General features: G+C 37.5%; 1 pseudogene; it reads left to right on the top strand.

Annotated features, from left to right (window-relative positions):
* The first annotated feature begins 4,762 nt into the window (after positions 1 to 4,762).
* Positions 4,763 to 20,729, top strand: part of LOC108455130 (valine--tRNA ligase, chloroplastic/mitochondrial 2-like) — a 56,497-nt pseudogene continuing 40,530 nt past the window's right edge.

The following is a 20,729-nucleotide window of genomic DNA, read 5'->3' as shown; positions in this document are numbered from 1 at the left end:
ACTTAAGAAGGGTTATAAATGCTATCATCCTCCTTCTAAACGATTTTTCACCACTATGGATATAACATTTTATGAGCAGGATTCTTATTTCACTCAGGCTGAAAATCAGGGGGAAACATGGAGTGATTTTCAGCCACAACAAGTATCTCCTCCTCCTAATCTTCATTCTCAACCTTCAGAATTGCCATCTTGTTCGCCATTACCTGCAGATCTGTCACTTGTGAATGCTCCCATTGATTCTCCTGTAGTACCTATGACTAATTCACCTACACTCACTTTAAACACTCTTCCTGAAAATACACCTACTCCAATTGATAGTCTTCAAAAAACACCACCACCCAAACAACTTCGTGTCTACACAAGAAAAAGAAGACATATCCACGAGACTGTTTTGCAATCTGATTCTTGCCGAGAATTGGATTTGGGTCCACTACCAAAATAGAAGAAGAAATCAAGAAGTCCACTACTCTAGATGACTTTCCTATTGCTATTAGAAAAGGGGTTAAACAAAGGCACCAAGCATCCTATTGAAAAATTCTATGGTTATAATTCATTGATGCCGTCTTTTCAAGCATTTACAACAACTTTGGATAAAGAACGGTTCCCACAAGCATAGTGAAGCTCTAAAGGATCCAAAATGGAGAAGGGTCATTGAAGAGGAAATTTGTGCACTAGAGAAAATGCTACTTGGACCATTACTGGACCTTCCTCAAGGAAAAAAGGTCATCGGTGTAAATGGATCTTTGCTGTAAAGTATAACTCCAATGGCAGTATCCAACGATACAAAGCTAGACTAGTGGCTAGAGGTTTCACGCAAACATATGGGATAGACTTCACAGAAACTTTTGCACCTGTGGCAAAGCTTAACACTATTCGAGTACTCTTAAGTTTGGCTGTAAATTGCGATTGAAAATTACACCAACTTGATGTAAAAAACGCATTTCTTAATGGCAAGCTTGAGGAAGAAGTCTATATGCAATTGCCACCTGGCTCAAAGTCTATTGAAGGTAGCAACAAGGTTTGCAAGCTCAACAAGTCTCTATACGGGTTAAAACAATCACCCAAAGCTTGGTTCGAGAGGTTCACTAAAGTCATTCTTCAAAATGGCTACAAGCAGTCCCTTGCCGATCATACGCTTTTCATCAAGGTAACTTCTACAAATAAGAAAGCTATCCTAATTGTGTATGTGGATGACATCATTCTTACTGGAGATGATGAGGAAGAGATTAACAATTTGAAGAAGTTGTTAAACAGGGAATTCGAAACCAAGGACTTGGGAAAGCTAAGGTATTTCCTAGGAATGGAGGTGGCAAGATCAAAAGAAGGACTTGTGATCAACCGGAGAAAGTATGTACTTGATTTACTCAAAAAAGCTGGTTTTCTTGGTCGTAAGCGGTGATACACCAATGGAGGCAAACTTGAGATTCAATAAAGAAGATGAGTCCTTAGTAGACAGAGAGAAATTTCAAAGGTTAGTTGGGAAACTAATCTACTTATCCTTGACAAGGCCGGATATAGCTTTTCCGTAAATGTGATAAGTCAACACATAACTAATCCTCTTGAAGAGCATATGGCAGCAGACAAATAGAATTCTCAAGTACTTGAAGAAAACTCCGGACACGGCTTAATGTTTAAGAAGACACAAGATGAAGCTGTTAAGATTTTTACAGACTCTAGTTGGGTTGGAGATCTCACCGAAAGAAGATCCACTAGTGGGTCTTGCACTTTTGTTTGGGGTAACCTTACAACTTGGAGAAGTAAGAAACAATCTGTTGTTTCAAGAAGTAGTGCTGAAGTTGAATTTAGAGAACTAGCTTTGGGGATATGCGAAGGAATTTGGCTACTTAAATTACTAAAAAAACTTGGCACAAATCAGGAGGATCACTTTGAAGTTTTGTCTGATAATCAATCTACCATTCAGATTGCCAAGAACCCAGTTTAACATGACCGAACAAAGTATGTTGAAATTGATAGGCATTTTATTGCTGATCAAGTCAACAAAAGACAACCACTCTTTCTTACATTCCTTCGGAAGGACAGATTGCGACATTCTTACCAAGGCTTTGCCAAAACACATGTTCAATAAATTCCTATTCAAGCTGGGATTATACAATGTATATTCTCCAGCTTGAGGGGGAGTGTAAGAATATTCTGTAAATATTTTAGGAATATTTTGTAGATATTTTTTTTTAAAATCCCTTATTTTAAGGGATCATATCTCCTATTTAGTATCTTTCCTAACTTAGAGTTTCCTAAAGTAGTGTCATAGGTTGTATATAAAAACTCTGATTTATGTTCTATTTAGTATCAAATACTTTGATTTCTACAAAAACCTTGTTCCCATACTAGCTCAATAATAAGTTGGTACAATTGAGACTTAGAACATTTATGACCAGGTGAATACTTCGAGCCACACCAAAAACAAAGGCCCTTCTTCCTTCTGTCCTCCAACTCCGCTTGTGACAAGGACTTAGATGGAATTCTTTGTCCTGAACTATTATTCACTGACCCCCTGCTGGAATAACGTTCCCCGTTCCTTGCTGCCCTCTCGAAATGGGGAAAAGAGGCCGCGACAAACTACTTGCACTACCAACAGTGAACCCCTTCTTTACTGGTCCCAGTACAACATTTTCAACTTGCCGAGCTAAATTATAAACCTCGACCAGCGTTTGTGGCTTAAAGAAGATATTGCCCTATTTCAGTCTTCAAGTTGCTGGTAAATATGCTTAAAGCATATTATTTAGGTAAGTTCAACTGATTTAACAAACTCAAAAATCCATCATGGAACTGGTCAACAGATCCATGTTGTTTAAGTGTTACCAGCTCAATCATGGGATCAAGGAAGGAATTAGTTCCAAAACGTTCCCTAATTCCTCTAGCATACATCTCCCACGTTAACAGATGCAACCCTCTATGTCTATGCACAAAGAAATGATGCCAGTCTAACGTCTTTCCTTCCAAATGCAACATGACTACTCTAAGGGATTTGTTATGGAATGTTTTTCCTATTTTCGTTATTTCTGTTAATTCTCTTGTGTTGTACGCTGCGTTTTATCTCGTTTCTGTTCTAGTGATATGGTGCGTTTTTACTATTAGTTAAACGATGTGTTTTAGTCTATTGTACTTAGTGTGGGTTGTTATTTGAATTCCTTATATACTCGACAGAAGGAACAAAAACGGTTATGAAAAGTTTAACACAAAATTCCAGTATTCTCTCTTATTTTTTTCTCTCTTTTCTTTCGATCTCTTCTTTCTTTTTCTATAAATTTTCTGTTCAAATTCTTTCTGTGACAAAGGTATCAAAGCTCTGTCGATTCTCATGGCTGTGGAGGGAGTGACTACAAGAATGCAAGAGTTTGGCATGATGCAAGGAGAACTTACTCAGTTGCAGGTTGAGTTTTCTCAGCTGGATGCACGGATTGATGTGCATTTAAAGGATTTTCAAGAAGGAATTAAGTCGGAGGTGCGTTCGGAGGTAAGATCTGAACTTCATTCTTTATTTGAACAGTACTTTGGACAAAATCCTTCTGCTACGGTTATTGGTATAATGACTGGTACCTTTCTACGCAGGCGGGGTAAAGTTGTGGTGGGCAATGATTCCCAGCTTCAAAGACACATTTTTGGACTTTTTCACGATAGTGCTTTGGGGGTCATTCTGGTGTCCATGCTACCCATCACCAGATTTTGGCCTTGCTTTACTGGAAGGGTCTTTTTAAATATGTTAAGCAGTGGGTTCGTGAATGTGTTGTCTGTCAACGCTGCAAAGCTGACAATTCTGCTTATCCTGGGCTTTTGCAACCGTTGCCTATACTGGATTGTGCTTGATCGGTCATTAGTATGGATTTCATTGAAGGTCTGCTATTATCCCAAGGACATTCTGCCATTTTTGTGGTGATTGACCGTTTGACCAAGTATGGTCATTTCGTTGCCTTGGTTCACCTTGTCACTACTTTCACTGTGGCTCAAGTATATCTTCATCATATTTACAAGTTGCATGGCATATTTGAGTCGATTGTATTTGATCGCGATCGAATTTTCTTGAGCAACTTTTGGCAGGAATTATTTCGACGTTTGGGGGCCAAATTAAAGCTGTCTACTGCCTACCACCCTCAAATTTATGGCCAGATAGAAATTCTCAACAAATGTTTAGAGAGTTATTTGAGGTGTATGACTGGGGAAAAACCTTTTTCTTGGGCGTCTTGGCTACCTTTGGCGGAGTGGTGGTACAATACCACCTATTATTCAGCCATTCAAACAACTTCCTACGCGGTTCTCTATGGACAAGACCCACCTATTCACTTGCCTTACTTGCTTGGAGCTTCTTCAGTGGCTACTGTTGATCGTACATTGCAACACCGGGAGGCTATGCGCCAAGTTTCAAAGTTTCATCTTACTAGAGCTCAGGACCGAATGAAACAAATGGCAAACAAGCATCGTTCGGAGCGGGAATTCCATGTGGGCGACTTGGTGTATTTGAAGTTCCAACCATATCGCCAACATTCTCTGCGCAAGTTCAAGAACCAGAAGTTGTCACCTCGGTATTTTAAACCTTTTCCTGTGGAAGCTCGTGTTGGACAGGTCTCTTACAAACTGTCATTACCGCCTAATACTCGTATCCACTCTACGTTTCATGTCTCTCAGTTAAAGAAGCATATTGGTTCAGCAGTGAGTGCTTCTACCTTGCCACCTCTGGGGTCTGATGGTGCTCTTCTCAAGACTCCAATCTGAATACTGGATAGACGAATGGTTAAACAGGGGAACCATGCTGCTGTGGAGGTTCTCGTTGAATGGGCGCACACCTTCCCTGAGGATTCCATTTGGGAAAGTCTACAGGCTTTTCAGAGTCGTTTTCCTGCATTTGATCCTTGAGGACAAGGATCCTTTTCAGGAAGGGAGTATTTGTTATGGAATGGTTTTCTTATTTTCGTTATTTCTGTTAATTCTCTTGTGTTGTACGCTGCGTTTTATCTCATTTTTGTTCTAGTATACGGTGCGTTTTTGCTATTAGTTAAACGATGTGTTTTAGTCTATTGTAATGTTAGTGTGGGTTGTTATTTGAATTCCTTATATACTCGACAGAAGGAACAAAAACGGTTATGAAAAGTTTTAACACAATTCCAGTATTCTCTCTTGTTTCTTTTCTCTTTTCTCTCAATCTCTTATTTCTTCTATAAATTTTCTGTTCAAATTCTTTTCGTGTCTGTACCGGTTTGCTTTACATAGTTTTCTTCATTTTAGCTTTCAAACCCACATCTGCATACTTTAAAATGCCTGTTGTGAGTAATAACTATTGTCGCAGATAAGCGGTTTGAAGAAATACAGAAGCACGAGATGAGATTACCCCAAGAGAAGCCTTCTTAACGTGTTTCTTTGGCATAGGAAATCCCAGTGGCTGTAGCTTGTGAGTAAGTGGGAGAGGAAGAGGCCTCTCTCTACCTACTTTTCCAGTTTTTTGTAACAATGCAACCCTTAGCTGAAAAAGCTCTTCTTGCAATTGAAAAGGGAGAATTGACCATTATTCCTGAAAGATTTGAGAAGGTATGATGGAAAGCATAACTCTTCATATGGACTCTAACTTTACTCACCTTATCATTTTCCCTTAACTCATGCTGTTCTACCTTATCTACGTTTCCTAATTAAAGTACCTGCATTTTATGCTCATGTGAACATGTTTAAGCGAACACAAATTAAAGGACCTTCTAAGCATAAGGAAAATTTTGGAAAACATGCATGTTTCCAGGTAGGACACAATCATGTCCGATGATGGTACCATTTTAGTCATTTTCTAGTCTCCATCTAGCTAAATCTCCCTCCCTGTTGAGAGAATGGCCACATTTTGTCATTCTTCATAGTTCAACACCTCTCAACACATGTTACTGTCATCTGGGACCTTTCTAACCTTTCTTCCTATTTAATCGATATTTTACTTTAAGTTTACTTCTGTTGGCTAGTTTCTGCCTTTGCTCACTTCTGTTTATTTTAATTACAGATTTATAATCATTAGCAGACAAATATCAAGGATTGGTGCATAAGCAGACAGCTGTGGTGGGGCACCGCATACCTGTTTGGTACATTGTTGGAAAAGACTGTGAGGAGGCATACTTGTTTGGTACATTGTTGGTAAAGACTGTGAAGAGGCATACCTGTTTGGTACATTGTTGGAAAAGACTGTAAAGAGGAATACATAGTTGCTAAGAGTGCTGAGGAAGCTCTTATGAAGGCTCGTGATAAATATGGAAAGTTATTTTTTACCTAGAGTTTCTCCGTCTTTTTTGGTACATAATTAGCTTTCTTCTCTAACTGATTGGATGGGATGATATTATATTACAAGCTAGAGTTCACAACCAGTCTTTGTCAATTCTATTTTTACTGTCCCTTTGATTTTATTTTCTTATTATGTTGTGTTTATGTTAAGGGATTGTTGTAGGCCAATTTTGGGCCCGTTTACACTTTAGGCCCAACATATATCAAACCCATTTACAACAAACCCAATACCAATTAGCCCAAGTAACCCATTTTAACCCAAGCCTAATCCTTAAATTTAACCCAAACTAAATTGAACCCAATCTACCCAAACCCAAAACAATTCAGACCCAAATCCCTTAGCCCAATAGTATAGCTCGAATTAGAAAACAAAAAAAAAAGGAAAACCTAACCCTACCCTCAACTTTCGGCGCCACTTGCTTCTGACACCGACTAACTACCCACTAACCGCCTGCACCATCGGTCACCTCTACCGCCCGTGTTAGCACCCACTCGCCTGCAAAGATCAAAAGAGAGGGGACAGTTAATGATAAAAAATAATGTACATGGCTATAAAAGCCAAATTGAAAATCAGTGTAAAGGGGGGGCATTTTTCTTAAATACAAACACGAAATATTCGAAACAGAGATTCAAACATAAAAAACATAGAGATCTCATACAAAAGAATCAAATCGAAGCACTAAAAGAGGTGACTTTATCATTTATTTTCTCATTTTCAATTTTTTTTTATTTTTTTCTTTTTTCTTCCAAATCTGCTATACATATATAATAAATAAAAAGGAAAATAAAAAATAAAAAAAAATTACCTTTTTCGGCCATAGTGCACGGTGGTTGGCGGCGGTGACCGACGACGGTCCGGCTATAGTCCACCGACCGGACGGTGACTGGCCTTGTGGCCGGAAATCTCCCTCAGCTTCCTCTCTCCCTTTTATTTTTCTTCACTTTGGCTGCAAATGATTTTTTTGAAAAAAATTGGCCTTTTATAGCCTCCCAAAACGACGTCGTTTTGTCCTGGATCGGGTCGACTAGACCCTACCCACTCAGGATCCGTGTGTTTTTGCTCTTAGGGTCTAATTGCGCGCGCGGTCCTTTTGTATTTTCATACTTTTACAATCAAGTACTTTTTCGTTTTTTAATTTGGCCCTAAAGTATATATCGCTTTGCGATTTAGTCCCTCTTGCTGTGTTGTGATTTGAGGGGAGGAATAATTGCTTTTTTAGTCCTCCCTTGTTTTGCGCACATCCAAATCAATCCTATTTTCCTTTATTTATTTTTAAAATTACCCCAAAATATTGTTTTAATTTAAATTTTATTCTTTTGCACCCTCTTTTACGTATTTTATTTTATTTTGATATTATTTACACTATTATATTTTATTAATATCATTATTATATCTATTATCAATATTTTGTTATTATTATTAGTACTAATATTTAGTTTCAATTAGTATTTATGTGCACATATATATGTATATATTTATATAGTACTATGGTTATTTTAATATATATATTGTATATGCTTTTCATATATATTATGTAAGTATTTTTAATACTACTAATTATATATTTTATATATATTATGTATATATTTTTAATATCATTTGTTATATATTTTTATATTATTTCATGTATATATTTTTATATTATCCTTATTATTATTATTAATATTAGTATATGTTTTATTATATATGTATATATCTTTAATATGTAATGTATATATCTTTAATATACATATAGGTATATATTTATGTAATATTATTAATAGGTGTTTTTAACATCATTATTTCTAATATGTATATATTATGTAAATATTTTAATATTATATTATATATGCATTTTTTATATATATTACGTGTATACACTTTTTAATATTGTATTTTATATATATCATGTATATATTTGAATACTATATTATATTTTTACATATTATCTTATGTATATATTTTTATATATGTTATGTACATAATTTTTTAATATTATATTTTTAATATTATTATGTATATATTTTAATATTACTAGTTATATTTTTTATACTATTTTATGTATATATTTCAAACAGTATATATTATATATTTCTAACACCATTACTATTTATATATATATATTATGTACATACTTGTAACATCATTATTATGTATATATTTTAATATATATATGTGTATATTTATGTAGTATTATTAATAGTTGTCTTTAATATTATTATTTCTAATATGTATATATCTTTAATATTATGTATATACTTTGCAATACTATTATTATGTTTATATTTTAATGTATATACATATGTATATAGGTCGCATTATTAATGTTTTTAACATCATTTTTCATTACTTTACTAATTATTATTATATGTATACATATTCATTGTTTTTATTTCATCTTTAATACTATTATTACGTTTAATATCGCATGTACTATTATTGTTTTTAATATTATTGTCGTATTTATTATTTGCTTGATGTATTTCTAACTCTTTTATTTTTGTTTCTTACCCATTCTGTATCAGTTTGCTTTTCTTATTATATTATTAGCATATCATTATTTTTATTATTATTTTATTTTTATTGTAAATATTGTTTCCATTTTCTCTTGATGCTCTTATATTATATGTTAATATTTTTCATTCATTATATCATTGTTTGCACGTTTATTTATTTATGAGTTTTTTTTTAAAAAAATAAATATTTTATTCATTTTTTTTAATTTCAATAAATAAGGCAACGTACCGGTTTAACATTAAGTCGTTGATTTTATCGCTATGTTGGGAGAACATCATCGGCTCGTGTTAAAAACGGAACGTCCTTCTTAGAAGAAATCGAAATTATAAAAATTCTCGTGTTTTGATCGGATCATGATTAAATGTTGCATTGAACTCGCATTTTCGAAAATTAAGACAACACGTGTTTAACGAGATACCAATTTTGGGCGTAGTGAGGGTGCTAATACCTTCCTCGTGCGTAACTGACTCCGGAACCTTATTTTTTCTCTGGCTTTTGACGAAGACTTAAACTCGGCCTTCTTTTTGTTTAAAAAATAAATTTTCTTCTAAAAAAAGAGAGGATTTATTAGGTGTTCGATCACACGTAGGAAAAAGGATCGGTGGCGACTCCCTTTTTATAAAAATCGAGTCGGTTTTTAAATTTTCAATAAATCGCCTCAATTAGCGACCGGAAGCAAAAATTTTACTTCGCTACAGCTGGCGACTCCGCTGGGGATAGATTTTGAGAGTCGAGTCTAGAATTAAACGCGTGTTGTCGAAATTTTCAAAATTCCTTGTTCAAATTAATATTTAGTCGTGATCCTTAAATTTTGTTTTTGAAAAGTAATGCATTTGCATCATGTTGTAAATATTCTTCTAACTTATTTTATCTTGTTGTTCTTCAGCTCTAAGTTTTTATGGTTTTAGTTTTTTTAGTTTAGTTTTTAAATAAAACATAAAGTTTTGTGAGTTTCTCCCCACACACCGTGCACTTTCATTTTGCATAACATGAGCTCTCTACCTGGGCTCTGTCCGCTTAAGTTGAAGTAAACGCTATGCTTTCGTGAGTTAACTCGTCCCTCCGCATAGGCTAGTGAATACTTTCGGGTTACATACGACTTATGCTTTCGTGAGTTAACTTGTCCTTCCGCATAGGCATAAGTAAATGTAATCCCTCGAATTGAACTCGTGAGCCTGTGATGGGCTACGACCGAGGCTTCGTTCTAGTCTTAGTAGACGATAGTATGAACAATTCGAGTACCTGTCTAGAACCGAAACCGCATATAATAAACCATACGAGCCACCTAACTAGAGCCATGTCGAACCTTCGTCCGTTAATAGTAACCAAAATAAGTATACGGGAGAAACGCCTCTTGCCTTTCATTTCCTTTACATTTACACTATTTTTACAAAAGAATTGAATCGGGTAGCTTAATTTGTTGAATTTTCCATAGTTTTTCCCAATTTATATTTGTTGTGATTGCTAACAAAGGTTGTTTATTTTCGTTTTCATGTTTCATCATGCATCATAGGCATCTTGATTATGAAGGTGTTGATTAGAGATTGGTTGCCAAAAACGGGTTTCTGATGGAGGAGTCAATTACACAAGTAATCGAGAAAAATGTTGTGGTTCGAGACTGGTCTTTGAAGACTCAGAAAGCGAAAGGGGATAGTTTAATGGAAGAATGTATCTCCAATATTCCCAAGCAAGTAGCTACAAATGTTCGTCAGAATAACCTCGAAGACTTGACTCAGATTTGGAAATAGTGGGACTCAGATACTAGGGGGATTTTTACTGAAAAGTACGAGGATATAGCTCACTTGATCGCCATCAACGTAGACGCACAGTTGATTCAAGCCATGGTTCGATTCTGGGACCCAGCGTACCGATGTTTTACTTTCAATCATGAAGATATGACTCCGACCGTAGAAGAATATGCTGCTTTGCTTCGTGTTGACAATATACAATTCAACAAGACATATGTGAAAGAGCCTAAGCGAATGACCTTCAGGAAAAAGCTAGTGAGGTTGACCGGAATGACCGATATATGGGCTGAAAAATAGATAAAGAAAAAGAATGAAGTTAGTTGTGTTCCGTGGTTTTCTCTGCGAGACTTAGTTCAAAACCATCAAGATATTGCGAAGAGAACGGAGCTGTTTGCTTTGGCTATTTACGGATTGATCATCTTCCTAAAGGTTTTGGGGTATGTAGAAGTCGCGGTGGTGGATTTCTTCGAAAGGTTGGGGCAAGGGATCAACCCCGTCCCAATTATCTTGGCCGAGACTTTTAGATTTCTGAGTAGTTGTAGGAGAAAAGGGGAAGGACGTTTTATCAGATGCGTGCAGTTGTTTAATGTCTGGATTCTGAGCCATTTCTGGAAAGTAGAGCGCACACCTTTCCACATGTTCTAAAAAACATTCACCCCATTAAAGGCTTACTTTGAAAAAGATTGGCCGAAAGATGTCACCGAGCAGCACTGGGTTTCGATTTTTCAAAACCTTTACGCTAAAGAGATAACCTGGAGAGCACCATGGATTCGTCCTTCAGTTTTGATATATAAATACGGAAGCCAAGATTGGGTGCCTTTACTCGGATTATGGGGAGGGTTGGATATGTTCCATTAATGGTTCAAAGGCAGTTTGCTTCACCACAATTCATACGGTGGAGGGTTGGCATAGTTAGAGTTTGCCTTTACAGGTGAAGGTTACATGAAAAGAATCCGGGATACCGCAAAGGCTTGGAAAGAACTTCACTTAATAGAGTTAGCTCTCTATGCTGATACTATCACTCAAGATTATAACATATGGAGAAAACAACGAGTGAATAGTCAACAAGTCTCATCGACGAATTACACTTTCCAGAATCCTTTTTCAGAAGAAATGCCATCCGAGCTGGAAGTAACAAGACACGAATTTGAACGTGAAAAGGCTAAGTTGTTACGGGATATCAATTCTCTTCAAGAGGAAAACTACCAGCTAAAGATCGATGTTCAGATTGAAAAGTCTCAAACCTTGAAAATTCAAAGAGAAACTGAGATCATGAGAAATGACTTAAGGGACCTTCATTTGGAAAATAAGAAATTAAGAAGCACTATAAAAAATAGTGGTTTGGGAAAGTCGTCAGCAAAATGGAAGGAAAAAATTAGCAATATCAAAGGTGGGATGGAATTTTAGAAACGGAAAGTAAAGAAAGAAGAGGAAAAAGCTGCGCGTGCTATGATAGAGTTAAGGAAGAAGAATGCTGAGTATGAAACTGTGTCTGCAGAATTTATGACTAGTTAGTCTGAACATCAAGAACTAAGAGGGAGAGTACGAGATTTAGAAAATACACTGCAAGCTCAACAGCAACAGTTGGATAATCTCCTAAAAGCCCTGGAAGAAAAGAATAGTCAGTACGACCGAGACACTCACACTTACGAAAGAGCTCTCCAAGAAAATGAAATGCAACTCGGCTTTTTGATCAATGAAATTCGCAAGGCGGCTATGCAAGTTGTGCAATTATCAGATGAAGCCGAAGCTCTCAGTTGTAAATTCCTTCCGAGCCAAAGATCAAGTATGTCAGAGTTCTTAGAACAAGTGAAGAAATAAGGCGATGTCGCTAGGAAATTTGTGTAACTGTTGAATCAAAAAATGGTGAAACGTTTTGTAATAGACTCTTTTGATAAATGAAATGCCTAAGTATGGGGCTATCTTGAAATCAACACCAAATTCTTGCATATTTATTCATGACTAACATTCATTCGTCATTTATTCATCATTCATTTGTCATTTATTCATTCATCTATTCATTGCATGTACATGTCCCATAATCATTCACTGAGGTTAAAACCGTATAATCCGCAGTTGTAACACTACAAGTCTGGAATCACGCCATTCTTATAGGACGAGCCAAAAAGCTAGAATTATGGAAGCCGAGTTCAATGAGAGAATTGAAAGGATGGAAAGGACCCAAAGAGAATTGCAAGAGCAGTTGACCAAGTCACAACAATACAAGCCTCATATTCCGCTATGTTATTGGTACAGAAGAAGTTCAATCTGGCGGTGAACGGATAATGGTTCCTTTTTGGTGATATCAAAACTGCTCCAATCCCATACCCCAATGCGTTCGATGCACCATCAAAGCTCATCTTCCATGACTTCTCTTTTGATGACTCGCACTCTTTTTCTGTAATGCACATCAAGTCTTCATTCGGGAAATCAAATCTCAATGGCTCATATTCATCTGTTGTTCGAGTTGCTAAGAAGTCAGCTATTGCGCTTCCTTTTATCGACTTTTGACTCACATAGACGATGTCGTACTCCGATAGTAAGATCTGCCACCGTGCCATTCTTCCTGAGAGTGCAGGTGATTCCATCATGTACTTTATAGGGTCCAACTTTGAAATTAACCATGTCGTATGATACAACATATATTGCCTGAGCCTCCGAACTACCCAAAGCGCAATAGAATTTGTCAATTGAAGAGTAATTTGCCTCATACTCTGTGAACTTTTTGCTGAGATAGTAAATCGCCTTTTCTCTTTTCCCCGACTCATTCTGTTGCCCTAATACGCAACCCATTAAATTTTTGAACACAGTCAGATACAATATTAACGGTCTTCCTAGAGTTGGCGGTACTAGCTCCGGGGGACTAGACAAATACTGTTTTATCTTGTCAAAAGCCACTTGGCACTCATCGTTTCATTCTCCTGGATTATGTTTTCGAAGGAGTCGAAAAATTGGGTCACACTAGTTGGTAAGTTAAGCAATGAACTGAGAGATGTAGTTCAACCTCCCTAAAAACCTTCTGAGTTCTTTTTGAGTGCGCGGAGGTGGTAGTTCTTGTATGGCTTTTATCTTATCTGGATCAACTTCAATGCCTCTCTCACTAATATAGCTTCTGAGATTCCCAACATGTTCTCTTTCCCCCTTGGATTTGGCGATCATGTTATCGACATAGACTTCTTTTTCTTTGTGCATCATGTCATGAAACAACATCACCATGGCCCTCTGATATGTTGCCCCAGTGTTCTTTAATCCGAACGGTATCATCTTATAACAAAATGTTCCCCACATTATTACGGAAGTAGTTTTCTCCATATCCTCAGGAGCTATCTTTATCTGATTATAACCCTAGAATCCATCCATGAACGAAAATAATGAATGTTTGGCCGTGTTATCCACCAATGTATCGATGTGTGGCAAAGGAAAATTATCTTTAGGACTTGCTCGATTTAGATCGTGATAATCCACACACATTCATACCTTGCCATCTTTCTTCGGTACTGGGACTATATTAGCTACCCATTGTGGGTACTTGGAGACTTGTAGGAAGCCAACATCGACTTGTTTCTTGACTTCTTCTTTTATTTTTAACAGCATTTTAGGTCTCATTCGTCTTAGCTTCTGTTGAATGGTTTGCATTCTGGTTTCAGTGGGAGTCTATAGACCACTACATCCTCATCTAATCCTGGCATGTCCTGATACAACCATGCAAATAAATCTTTGTACTCATGAAGCAAAGCGATCAAATCATGTTCGGTGTTATCTGAAATAGAGGTCCCAATCTTCACTTCTTGCCTCTTTTCTTCATTTCCCAAGTTTACTATCTCAACAGATTTTTGATTAGGTAGAATCTGTTTATCTTCTTGTTCTACCATTCTTATTAAGTTAGGAGACGAGACGTAGTCTTCAACATTTTCCTCAGCTTCGAACACTCCTAAACAAATAGTTATCTCGAAATCGATTTCAAGATTTGTAACGGGTTTGTTCATATCGTTGATATCTGAGCACTTGAAAGTTGAATGGAAAAGAAAACTATAGAGGAGCATCAAAGTATTGGGACCAACAAGCACAATGGCATGATGTGAAATATATGCAATGACTTATTAAGTTAGGAGACGAGACGTAGCCTTCAACATTTTCCTCAGCTTCGAACACTCCTGAACAAATAGTTATCTCGAAATCGATTTCAAGATTTGTAACGGGTTTGTTCATATCGTTGATATCTGATCACTTGAAAGTTGAATGGAAAAGAAAACTATAGAGGAGCATCAAAGTATTGGGACCAACAAGCACAATGGCATGATGTGAAATATATGCAATGACAGGCTGTGAGAAGAGGGAAAAAGTATGAAGTTAATGAGAATGAAAAGACCATGAAAAAATGCATCTCCATTAATGTTCATTTAAATGATAAAGAGCAAATCATAAGCTCTTACAAAAGAATCCTTACTATTACTTAGGGACACATAAAAAGAAGAGTGTTAACATTGAGCATTACTCTGGAAAAGACTTAGAAACTACAAGGAGATCCACAGCAGTTCAATTGTTCAAAACGAATCCAGGAGGACAAGGGCGTATCATTGAAACATCTTTAATTGCACTATTTCTTTTGTCAATGACATTTATACTGACATTCTAAAGACCCCTTTCAATTAATAACAGCGTGCTTCGTGGATTGTCTTGCCCGGGGTGTATCATTCCTGTAGATGTAAATGTTTTTGACAAATGAGGGTACGCTATGGGCTCCCATTCAAATTCTCGGCCTAAGACTCTTGCAATCCGCCTTTCTCGATCTTTCTGCAACTATTTTCTTCTTTTTCGTATATCCAGTTCGAACCCTAAACCATATCGAGCCTTATGGGGCACTGGTTTTAGAGCTCTCACTATCCCTTGCTGGTATATTCCCAAACCTTTCCTCGTTCGGGCTCCCTTTCCCACAGTCAGCTTAATTCCCATCTTGGTATTTCTTGACAACTTAGGCATGAGAATTTTATTTCCTTCAGCAATGAACGTAGTATTGATGAATTCGAAGGAACGTAAAGAACATTCTACTGCATCCTTGCTTACTTCGAGGTATGGTGTATCAACAGAGATAGATGTGACAATGTCTTCCTCAACCACGACAGTGACCAAAAGACCATCCATGATAAACTTCACTTTTTGATGGAAAGATGAAGGAACTGCCCTAGCAGAGTGGATCCAAGGCCTTCCTGAAAGGAAATTATATGAGGGCATGATGTCCATAACCTGAAACTCGATGTCATATATATAGGGGCCCACTTCTAGAGGAATTTCAATTTTTCCCATGACTTCTCGTCTTGTCCCATCGAATGCTCTTACTGTAGAGTGACAAGGCCTCAGATAAGATATATCAATTGGAATTCTAGAAAAGGTGGCCAAAGGTATGACATTGAGTGTTGACCCGTTATCAATGAGCACATTCGGTATTATATAACCCTTGCAACAGGTTGTGATATGCAATGCTTTTACGGAGCCCTTACCATTTGGCGGTATTTCGTCATCACTGAAAGAAATAAAATTATCCGCGTTCAGGTTATTCACCCACCTATCAAGCTTTTTGACAGATATATTGCTCGCCACGTAAGCTTGATTTAACACTTTTAGCAAAGCATTCCGATGTGGTTCTGAATTCAACAGTAGGGATAATACCGAGATTCATACCGGTTGTTTGCTTAACTGTTCCACGACGTTATACTCACTATGCTTGATGAACTTCAAGAATTCATGTGCTTCCTCTTCATTCACAAGCCTTTTAATTTCTTGTTTGGGTGGAGTCTCAAGTTTGACCTCGGCCTCATTCATCGGTGCCTTTGCTTTCTGCTTCAAGTCATTAGTCTTCTTCATTGGTTTGACCTCTTTAGAATAACACCTCCCGCTGCGGGTGAAGTGTCCTACTTCGCCAACATTTTCGACTGTAACTTTGGATTTTTCACCTTCAGGTATGATAATGTTGACATCATATTTCCATGGTATTGCTTTGTTGTCTTTGTAAGGGAACGGGGATGGTACTTCAATTATCATCTTTGGTTTCACTTGATCCTTTTTTGCATCATAATAAATCACTAATGGTCGATAGGTACTATAAGGGAAATCTGATGATTGATTATCAGAAATGTATACTCCTCATTCATTGGCCTCTTCCCTTTTGTTAAAGATCTCGACTTCTTTATTGTCTATCATGTCTTGAAATAGTTTTTTGAATCCTTCATATGACTGGATGTCATGCCCCTTAATCCTATGAAAATCACAAAAATATTGAATTTTTATATTTCCTTCTTTGAAAATTCTATTGGGATGACAGAACAACCCCTTTTCCACCATTACCTCCCAAATCTTTCGCAGCGATGTCTTTATTTTAGAAACACAACTTTTGACACGCCATCTGTCTTTTTTTGTCACCACGCTTACGTTTCTTTCAGTGTGGTTAGGGAGCGAATTTTCAGTCGTATTGCCAGCACCATCAAATCATAGAATGCCTACATAATAAGACCTTGAACCCTCCTTTTAAAGGCCAGACAATTTTCTGTAGAATGCCCCTGGTTTCCAGCGTGGTACATGCAACTAGCATTTGGATCATACCATTTTGGGTATGGAGGCTTTAGGGGTGCCATACAATGTGGGGATATTAACTGTTTTTCTAATAATTTTGGGTACAGCTCTCCATACGAGACGAGAATTAGGGTGAACTGGGTTTTTTCAAGATTGGATCTTGTCGGTCTTTGTTCATTTTTGGGTTGGTTTTGAGCAGGCATGGTATTTGGTGGGAACATGGCAAATGGTCTTTGGTTATCTGTGGCGTAGATGGGGTAAGGAGGAGGTGCTTGATAGTAAGGGCTTTGGGGAGGATAATAAAAGTTTGGAGGTGGGCGATATCGAGGTCGTGGCTGGACTGGGTAAGGATTAGAAGTGTGGTGGCTCTCAGTTCCTACCATATGGGCTTCTGCCTCTTTTTTCTTTATAGGTGCTGCCGTTTTTGAGCTCTCGGAACCTTCCATCCTTCCACTTTTGATGGCATTTTCTATAAGTTCTGCGAATATTACAATGTCTGCCAAGTCTTTCGTGGCACTTCCTACCAACTTATCATAAAACGGTGCTCTCAAAGTATTGATGAAGAGGACCATTATTTCAGTTTTGGTTAACGGGGGTTCTACTTGGGCCGAGATGTCCCTCCATTTTTGTGCGTACTGCCTAAAAGTCTCTGTTGGCTTCTTTTCCATCATCTGCAGAGTTAGCCGATCAGGCACCATGTTGGATACATGCTTGTATTGTTCACAAAATGCTAACGCCAAGTCTTTCCATGATCGGATCCTTTCTCTACAAAGTTGATTATACCATCGAAGAGCCGATCCGACCAAGCTATCTTAAAAACAGTGTATTAGTAATTTATCTTCATGCACATAACCAGTCATCTTCCGGCAAAACATGACAAGATGCATCTTTGGACATCTCGTGCCATCGTATTTTTTGAAATCTGGTACTTTGAATTTTGGAGGCAGAACCAGATCGGGCACCAAACTGAGCTCTTTAGCACTCAATGCAGAGAAGGCTTCAGTACCTTTTATCGCTTTGAGTCTTTCTTCCGAACTCTTATACTTATCCTGAACATCATGATCATCCATTTTCAACCTGGCTATTTCTACCAGATTATCCAAATCTGGAACATTGGGATCAATAGGATTAGCTCCGGGGTTTGATACAAATATACCTTACCCTAGATGAGCAGGGGGTAAGGGTCGTTGCTCCAAGCTTGCAGGTTCCCCTTGAGGATATCTTCTTTGCGTTGCATGGGCGTGAGGTGGAGTGAATCTTGGGGGATAAAGCGGATCCTGATCATTATTAGTTCTTGGCTGAGGCTCTATAGTGTCAGGACTCTGCATAGGTCCCTTTCCTTTGACCAAAGCTGTCATCATCTCCATTTTGGCCATCTGATCTCTTTGCTCGAGTGATTCCTCTCGATATCTTAACATCAGATCTCTTGCTTCCTGTTGTGACTTGGTCAACTGCTATTGTAATTCTCTTTGGGTCCTTTCCATCCTTTCAATTCTCTCATTGAACTCGGCTTCCATAATTCTAGCTTTTCAGAGCGTCCTATAAGAATGGCGTGATTCCAGACTTGTAGTGTCGTAACTGCGGATTATACGGTTTTAACCTCAGTGAATGATTATGGGACATGTACATGTAATGAATGGATGAATGAATAAATGACAAATGAATATTGAATAAATGACGAATGAATGTTAGTCATGCATAAATATGCAAGAATTTGGTGTTGATTTCAAGATAGCCCCATACTTAGGCATTTCATTTATCAAAAGAGTCTATTACAAAATGTTTTGCCATTTTTTGATTCAACAGTTACACAAATTTCGTAGCCATATCGCCTTATTTCTTCACTTGTTCTAAAAACTCTGACATGCTTGATCTTTGGCTTGGAGGGAATTGGCAACTGAGAGCTTTGACTTCATCTGATAATTGCACAACTTGCATAGCTGCCTTGCGAATTTCATTGATCAAAAAGCCAAGTTGCATTTCATTTTCTTGGAGAGCTCTTTTGTAAGTGTGAGTGTCTCGGTCGTACTGACTATTCTTTTCTTCCAAGGCTTTTAAGAGATTATCCAACTGTTGCTATTGAGTTTGCAGTGTTTTTTCTAAATCTCGTACTCTCCTTCTTTGTTCTTGATGTTTAGACTGACTAGTCACAAATTCTGCAGACACAGTTTCATACTCAGCATTCTTCTTCCTTAACTCTATCATAGCATGCTAGCTTTTTCCTCTTCTTTCTTTGCTTTCCTTTTCCAGAATTCAATCCCACATTTGATATTGCTAATTTCTTCCTTCCATTCTGTTGACGACTTGCCCAAACCACTATTTTTTACAGTGCTTCTTAATTTCTTATTTTCCAAATGAAGGTCCCTTAAGTCATTTATCATGATCTCAGCTTCTTTTTGGATTTTCAAGGTTTGAGACTTTTCAATCTGAACATCGATCTTTAGCTGGTAGTTTTCCTCTTGAAGAGAACTGATATCCCGTAACAATTTAGCCTTTTCACGTTCAAATTCGTGTCTTATTACTTCCAGCTCGGATGGCATTTCTTCTGAGAAAGGATTTTAGAAAGTGTAATTCGTCGATGAGACTTTTGACTATTCACTCGTTGTTTTCTCCATATGTCATAATCTTGAGTGATAGTATCAGCATAGAGAGCTAACTCCATTAAGTGAACTTCTTTCCAAGCCTTTGCGGTATCCCGGACTTTTTTCATGTAACCTTCACCTGTAAGGGCATACTCTGACTGTGCCAACCCTTCGATGGTGGGTATGAATTTTCGTGAAGCAAACTGCCTTTGAACCATTAATGGAACATATCCAACCCCTCACCATAATCCAAGTAGAGACACCCAGTCTTGGCTTCCGCATTTATATATCAGAATGAAAGATGAATCCATGGTGCTCTCTAGGTTATCTCTTCAGCGTGAAGGTTTTGAAAAACGGAAACCCAGTGTTGCTCGGTGACATCTTTCGGCCAATCTTTCTCAAAGTAAGCCTTTAATGGGGCGAATGTTTTTGAGAACATGTGGAAAGGTGTGCGCTCTACTTTCCAGAAATGGCTCAAAATCCAGACATTAAGCAACTGCGCGCATCTGATAAAACGTCCTTCTTATTTTCTCCTACAACTACTCAGAGATCTAAAAGTCTCGGCCAAGATAGTTGGGACGAGGTTGATCCCTTGCCCCAACCTTTCGAAGAAATCTACTACCGCGACTTCTACATGCCCCAAAACCTTTAGGAAGACGATCAATCCGTAAATGGCCAAAGCAAACAGATCCATTCTCTTCGCAATATCTGGATGGTTGTGAACTAAGTCTCGCAGAGAAAACCACGGAACACAACTGACTTCATTCTTTTTCTTTATCCATTTTTCAGCTCATATATCGATCATTCCGGTCAACCTCACTAGCTTTTTCTTGAAGGTCATTGGCTTAGGCTCTTTCACATATATCTTGTTGAATTGTACATTGTCAACACGAAGCAAAACGGCATATTCTTCTATGGTCGGAGTCATATCTTCATGATTAAAAGTGAAACATCGGTACGCTGGGTCCCAAAATCGAACCTGGGCTTGAATCAACTATTCGTCTACGTTGATGGTGATCAAGTGAGCTATATCCCCGTACTTTTCAGTGAAAATCCCCCTAGTATCTGAGT

The sequence above is a fragment of the Gossypium arboreum genome, chromosome 3 (assembly GCF_025698485.1).
Source record: "Gossypium arboreum isolate Shixiya-1 chromosome 3, ASM2569848v2, whole genome shotgun sequence".
Lineage (NCBI taxonomy): Eukaryota > Viridiplantae > Streptophyta > Magnoliopsida > Malvales > Malvaceae > Gossypium > Gossypium arboreum.
This window is presented reverse-complemented; position numbering and strand designations above follow the sequence as displayed.